Raw genomic sequence first — 6,851 nt, forward strand, 5'->3', positions numbered from 1 at the left:
TTCTCTCACATCGATGTTTCTCTCCCTCTCTTTCTCCCTTCCTATCTCTCTGGAATCAATAAAAGGAAAAAAACAAAACAAAACATAGTGCAGTTCCTTGAGGCTCCTGCACAGGCAATTCAAAAGGTAAGCCCAGGGCAAGAATTTTCTATAGTTTTATCCTTAGTTTTTAAAAAGGTGTTCTCTTCTTTCAGTGTATCACATAGGAGCTTGGCTATAAGACCAAAATTAAGGATCAAAATCATAGAGAATCCTGTCATTCCAAGAAAACCTCTCAATTGCCTCAGGTTCCATGGAGAAGCTAGACTGGTTATTACTGCCTTTTGATCTGTCTGTAGGATTCTCTGACCTTGGGAAATATGAAAACCAGGTACGTAACTTCTGGTTTGGATATCTGGGCTTTTTCTGGGATACTTTGTATTCCTTTTCTGCTAGATAGTTTAAGGACAGAATAGTATTTCTATCTGTAGTGTCTTTATCAGGGCTGGCAATTAGAATGTCATCTACATATTGTAGAACAGCACCATTCTCAAGCTGGAGGGCTTTTGCAAGGGCTCCCCCGAAAAGGGTTGGAGAATTTTTGAAACCTTGTGGTAGCAACACTGGAACTTCTAATGGGTGTCAGGATCTTCCTATTCAAAGGTAAGATTTTTCTGGGCATCATGGTCCAAGGGAATACAAAAGAAAACATCGTTTAAATCTAGAACTCTGTAGTATTTGCTACATCCTGGGAGATCGGCCAACATGTTGTAGAGGTTAGGAACGGTGGGATATCAATCCTATATTACTTCACGCACAGACCTTAGGTTTTGTGCAAATCTATTCTCCAGTCCAGGAGGATGGGAGAGTTACAGGGTGAACTGACAAGGCCGAATGAATCCCTATTCAAGAAGTGCTTCTAGGACGGGGCAATCCCCATTTCTGCCTCAGGTTTCAAGGAGTGTTGTTTAACCCTGGGCCAGTGGTCTGCTTGTTTGAGTCCTACTTTAACAGGTGGGACATATTTTGCCCTTGCAACTTTTTCTTGTGCCCAAACAGCTGTATTAACCTGGTCGAGAATCACTGGTCTTTTGGAACCTGATGGAGTAGGGCCATAAAATCTATTCCTTTATTTAAGGAGTGGCAGTACTGCATTACATGCTACACAGTTCAGGGTGAGAATTTTCTAATAAACCTTTCTGATAATAAAATTTTAAAAATCTATTCCTTTACGGTAGACCCCAATTTACTTATTAGGTCCCTTCCTAAGAGGGAACTGGACGCTTAGGTACATAGAAGAGTGTGACAGCTGCTTTGATCCTGTTACACATCAGAGGCTTGAAGAATTTCTTTGTGTCTGGCTTTCCTGTCACCCCTTTAATATTATACTCCCTCTTGGACAGGGGGTCCTTCCAGGTAGCAAGAACAAAGTAAGTGGCTGCAATATCTAATAAAAATTCAGTTTTCTCCCCTCCTATATTCAGAGTAACCTGGGGCTCTGCGTTGGAGGTCAAAAGATTACCTTTGGAGTCAGAAGTGGAGCCCCCTCTGGCCTCCATCGGTCCTCATTTTCTATTTGGAGTATGTAACTGCAAAAATGAGGAGCTTCCCTTTCTGAGGACAGCTGGGACACTCACTTCCAGTGTCCCTCTTGTTTGTGACATGCACATTGGTTAGGCCCTAGCTTTGCTGGATGCCTCTGGCTGATACCACAGTGGGAGCTGAGGTTACTCACCCAAGACAGTCTTCCTCCGCTCATCTCCAGATTACTTGAAGCCTGGGGGTGGGGTGGAGGGGCGACAGACAGAAAATGACTTGTTTTTCATCTTTCCCTCTTCTTCTTTTCTTCTGCCACATCCCTGTTGTTAAAGACCCTAAAGGCCACCAAATATGAAGTAGGTGTCATGATAGTTTCACGCTCTGGGTCCTCGGTGTCTACTCTGGTGTGTGGTCTTAAGCATTGTTTCAAGCTTTCTGAACATGTCAATGCTCCACGCAGCTTGGGAAACACCCTTGATCACCTGGGTTTGTCTTTTTTCTTAAAACGGGTTCTTCAACCTGTTGCCCATCAAAATTTTCTGGCTAGCATTGAAAAAAACACAGATTCCTAGCTGTCCTGGCATGGAGTCCAGGAATCTGTATTTCTAAAAAGCCCCAGTTATTCCGAAAGCAGTTAACCCACTGCTTTCAGCTTATCCATGCTTCTCTTGTACTTGTCTTGAATTTGAGGCAAAATTTCTCTCTGGAGTGTGTCGCCTCCTATCTTTGGATTGATTTTTGTCCATTTTTATTTGGCTCATTATCACACCTTTAGTAAAATTTCTGAAATCACACCTGCTAGAAATTCATAATTTTTCCCCCTTATCCTTCAGAGGAAGGGAAGCAGTGGCAGTCTTCTATATGAATACTATTTTTCTAAGAACTATGGGTGTTTTAGGAAGGTCATGTATTCAAATAGCCTTCAGAACGTGCTTCATTTTTGGCTCACAGATAGAACTGGTAATTCTTCCCATATATCTCCAGCATATATCCTTATATCATTAATTATAGACTGGCCCTTGAGTCCCACAGCCAAACTTTTGCTGCTCAGTCTTGCTTGTCTTCTAGGTTAGAGATCCTCTCCTATCCCAGATTGCCCACTTCCTTGCCCTTCTCAGTGACGATGGTTTGGGCTGCCTGATGGAAACCTCATGGTTGTTGTTTAGGGAACTGCAAGGCGTGGGTGCCTTTCCCAGGTCTCGTTGCATTCCACTCTGGCTGTGGGCCCTCCAGAAAGTGCCCTCCTTATATGGAAGTAGGGTGGGGGCTCAGGAGAGAAGCTTTTATATGTAAAGTAACAAGTGTGATTTTAAATGATCTTATGGGAAGGAAATGCTGAAACTTGAGGAAGCAAAGAAGCTGCACTTAGAAATGAGTGCCTCTCAAATCTACAATAGACTCCCGACCTGGAGCAAGGCTGCCTTGGGTAGAGCAGGCAGCTTCCTACCAGTGACCCATTTGTTCTATATCTTAATTTATAATTTCCTATAGCAGGTACATTTACATAGAAGGGTGGGCCAACGTAGGTATACAGTTGTGAGTACGCTAAACACAGCTTATGCTAGTAGTGTTATTTATTAATTATTGTATTATTTCTTTGTATTACAACTATAAACCTATGTTGGCCCACCCCTGTATAAGACAAACAAGGCAAATGTAAACACAAAGAACAAAACCCAGCTCCTGTCAGACAGAAACTAAAGGGTGGTAGATACTATGATTCCATACTAGCCCACTGAAAACACTATCGGTGACCCAGGGTTCCCTGACAACCAGATAACCAGACCAGAGATCATCACCAGAGGATGGCTTGGATTACCCCATGGGTGTTCCTCAACCTTCCAGAGTCAGGTCTAGGTCAGGCCCTGAATCCAGAGTCCCCGAACCCGTTCTTGCCCGACCAACCTGAAACCAAGCATGCACCAGAAATGAAACTGTCCTTCCAATAACCCTATACCCAAAATGAAAATAGAAACACTACTTAAAGCAACCACAGGGGCAAACATACCACCTCCCTTCTGAAGCACTGAATGAAACAGACTCAGGTGGCCAACCCATTGCATTGTTGAGGTAGGCCAGGCAGCTGTTCGGGTGGTCAGCACCAAGCAGGAATCTTCCATGGAAGAGATCCTCTGTCCAAAAAAACTCAGGATGAGCTGTGGCTGCCAACTGCTTCACCAATTGTCCACACCAGAATGAGAGGGAGTCATTTTTTATTGATTGATTGATTGATTGATTTTTAGATAGAAAGAGGAAGGGAGGGGGAGAGAGAAACACCAATTTGTTGTCCCACTTATTTATGCAGTCACTGGTTGATTCTTGTATGTGCCCTGACCAGGGATCAAATTCACAACCTTGGTGTATTGGGACGATTCTCTAAGCAACTGAGCTAGCACATCAGGGGAAGAGAGGGAGTCCTTGTAGAAAAGTCCCATCTGAGTTACCACATTTGTTACTGAACTCAAGGGGTTTGCCACTTTGGTATTCCATTAGACGTGCTTGTTGTTAGATAGTTTTATTTACTTACAACAAGTAAAAGAGCCTTGACTGGGTAGCTCAGTTGTTTAAAGCATCATCCCCATATGCCAAGGTTATAAGTTCAATCCCTGGTCAAGGCACATAGAGGAATCGACCAATGAATGCATAAATAAATGAAACAACAAATTGATCTCTCTCTCTCTCTCTCTCTCAAAAAGTAAAGGAGATGGAATTCCCATCCAAAGGGAGGCTTAGCCATTGTTTATATACACTATTTGATTTACTATTGGGTTGGCCAAAAAGCTCATTTAGTTTTTTTCCATATGATGGTTCTAGTAGTGCTTAGTTGTCTTTAGCTTCATTCGGAACAATTTTATTAAATTGTATTAAGACAGCTGTCATATCAGCGTGCATTAAAAAAAACTTATCAAAATTGGTGAAGTTTTGTGCAGCCATTTTAGTATTGAAGATGGAAGAACATATATAACATTTTCGGCATATTATGCTTTATTATTTCAAGAAAGGTAAAAATGCAACTGAAGCACAAAAATAAGGTTTGTGCATTGTATGGAGAAGGTACTGTGACTGATCAAACACATCAAAAGTGGTTTGTGAAGTTTCTTGGTACTATTGACATTTTGGCCAAATAATTCTTTGCTTTGGGGCTGTCTTATGCATTGGAAGATGTTTAGCAGCACCCCTGGCCCCTACCCACTAGAAGCCAATTGCAGGAGATAGCCGACATACTCAAAGTATCCAGATCAATCAAGTTACTGGTAAAAATGAAAAATGTGTCTTTTTTAATGGAAAAAACTAAACAGATTTTTTGGCCAACCCAATACATGTTGATTTCTTTGCAGTTGACTACACTTATCAGATTGGGTTCCTGCAAACTCATCCTGTTTACAGCTGCATACTATACTACATTTTAACATTTAGCCAGAATAGCATTTAGTGCTCTGGTCACTGTGGTTCAGCTGGTTGGGCATTGTCCACAAAATGTAAGTTCATCAGTTCAATCCTTGATTGGGGCACATGCCTGGGTTGTGGATTTGGTCACATATGAGACAACCGATTTATGTTTCTCTCTCACTTAGATGTTTCTATCCCTGTCTTTCTCCCTTCCTTCCCTCCTCTCTAAAAGTACATAAATAAAATCTTTAAAACATAAAAAGTAAATAAATTTATAAAAAGTGCATTTACTATGTTTGTACACGGAACATTTCTAGGAGGATCTCCAAGAAACTGGCAAAGTGGAGGACAGGTGTAAAGGACATTTATTTTTCAGTGCTGTGACACCAGTCCAAGCCACTATTGCCTCTCACCTAGATTACAGTAATGAGCTCATAGCTGGCCCTTTAGCCCTTCCTCTTACCCTCCCCTGCAACAGTTCATTCACCACATAGCAACAAAATTGATTATTTAAAAGTAAATAAATCCAATGCTGTTACTCCCCCACTGAAATCCTTCCAATGGCCTCCTTGTGCAATTGAAATAAAATCCAACTCCTTACTGTGGATACAACCTCTGAATTACCTGTCTTCTCCTTTTCCTTCTGACCTCCTACTCATTATTCTCTCTGCTCCAGCCACAGGGACCTTCCTTCTGTTCCTCAGACACTCCAAGCCCATTCTTTCCTCATGGCCTGGCCCTTACTGTTTGCTCTGCCATGAACGGTCTTCCCTCAGATCAACACATAATTGGCTTTTTGTTATCATTCAAGACTTTTGCAATGTCACCTCTGAGAACCACACCCCCACCAGTCTGTCTACAATAGCTCTCCCCACCAACACTAGCAGTCATTGCCCAGGTACCTTCCTTTTTAAAAACACTTTAAGTATATTTTGTTGATTATGCTATTACAGTTGTCCCATTTTTTCCCCTTTGCTCCCACCCCTGCCTGGTACCCCTCTTCCCTCCAGCAATACCCACTCCCTTAGTTCATGTCCATGGGTCATGCATATAAGTTCTTTGGCTTCTCCATTTATATTACTATTCTTTTTTTTTTAAAGATATCTATTTTTAAATTTTTTTAGATTTTATTTATTTTTAGAGAGAGGGGAAGGGAGGGAGAAAGAGAGGGAGAGAAACATCAATGTGTGGTTGCCTCTTGCACACCCCCAACTGGGGACCTGGCCTGCAACCAGGCATGTGCCCTGTGGGAATCAAACCATCAACATTTTGGTTCACAGGCTGGCACTCAATCCACTGAGCCACACCAGCCAGGGCTACTTTACTATTCTTAATGTCCCCCTGTCTATTTTGTACCTACCAGTTATGCTTCTTAATCCCTGCACCTTTTCCCCCATTCTCCACCTTCCCCCTCCCTAATGATAACCCTCCATATGATCTCCGTGTCTATGGTTCTGTTCCTGTTCTAATTGTTTGCTTAGCTTGTTTTTGTTTTTTTAGATTCACTTGTTGATAGTTATGAGTTTGTTGTCATTATACTGTTCATAGTTTTGATCTTCTTTTTCTTAAATATGTCCCTTTAACATTTCATATAATAATGACTTGGTGAGATGGTGTCATTCATACAAGGAGAAGAGACTCATGGATGTCAAACTAGGGGAGCTGCGAAGCTGGATACTGATGCGGGATTTCAACCCTAAAGGCATTACTGGAGCATTTCAAAGAGGTTACTACTGGTATGTGAAGAAAGGGGGTGTTGCTGGGATTTCTATGGTGCTAGCAGCTTATGTGCTTTTTAACTACTGCTGTTCTTATAAGGAACTCAAACATGAGCAGTGGCACAAGCACCACTGAAGAGGACCCAGTGTGGATTCCATATCCCTGACCATTATCTTTGCACAGTACCCCTGAATCCTTTCATATTGTAATTAACACCTAATAAA

At 41.9% G+C, this 6,851-nt stretch overlaps 1 long non-coding RNA gene across 1 annotated transcript; it reads left to right on the top strand.

The window, feature by feature from the left end:
- The first annotated feature begins 215 nt into the window (after positions 1 to 215).
- On the top strand, positions 216 to 6,851 carry LOC150011943 (uncharacterized). Its single transcript, XR_016510692.1, has 3 exons — positions 216 to 370; positions 6,538 to 6,644; positions 6,727 to 6,851. It is a non-coding gene; the product is annotated as an uncharacterized LOC150011943 (long non-coding RNA).

Source organism: Furipterus horrens, unplaced genomic scaffold (assembly GCF_987537825.1).
Source record: "Furipterus horrens unplaced genomic scaffold, mFurHor1.1.pri manual_scaffold_4, whole genome shotgun sequence".
NCBI classification, from domain to species: Eukaryota; Metazoa; Chordata; class Mammalia; order Chiroptera; family Furipteridae; genus Furipterus; species Furipterus horrens.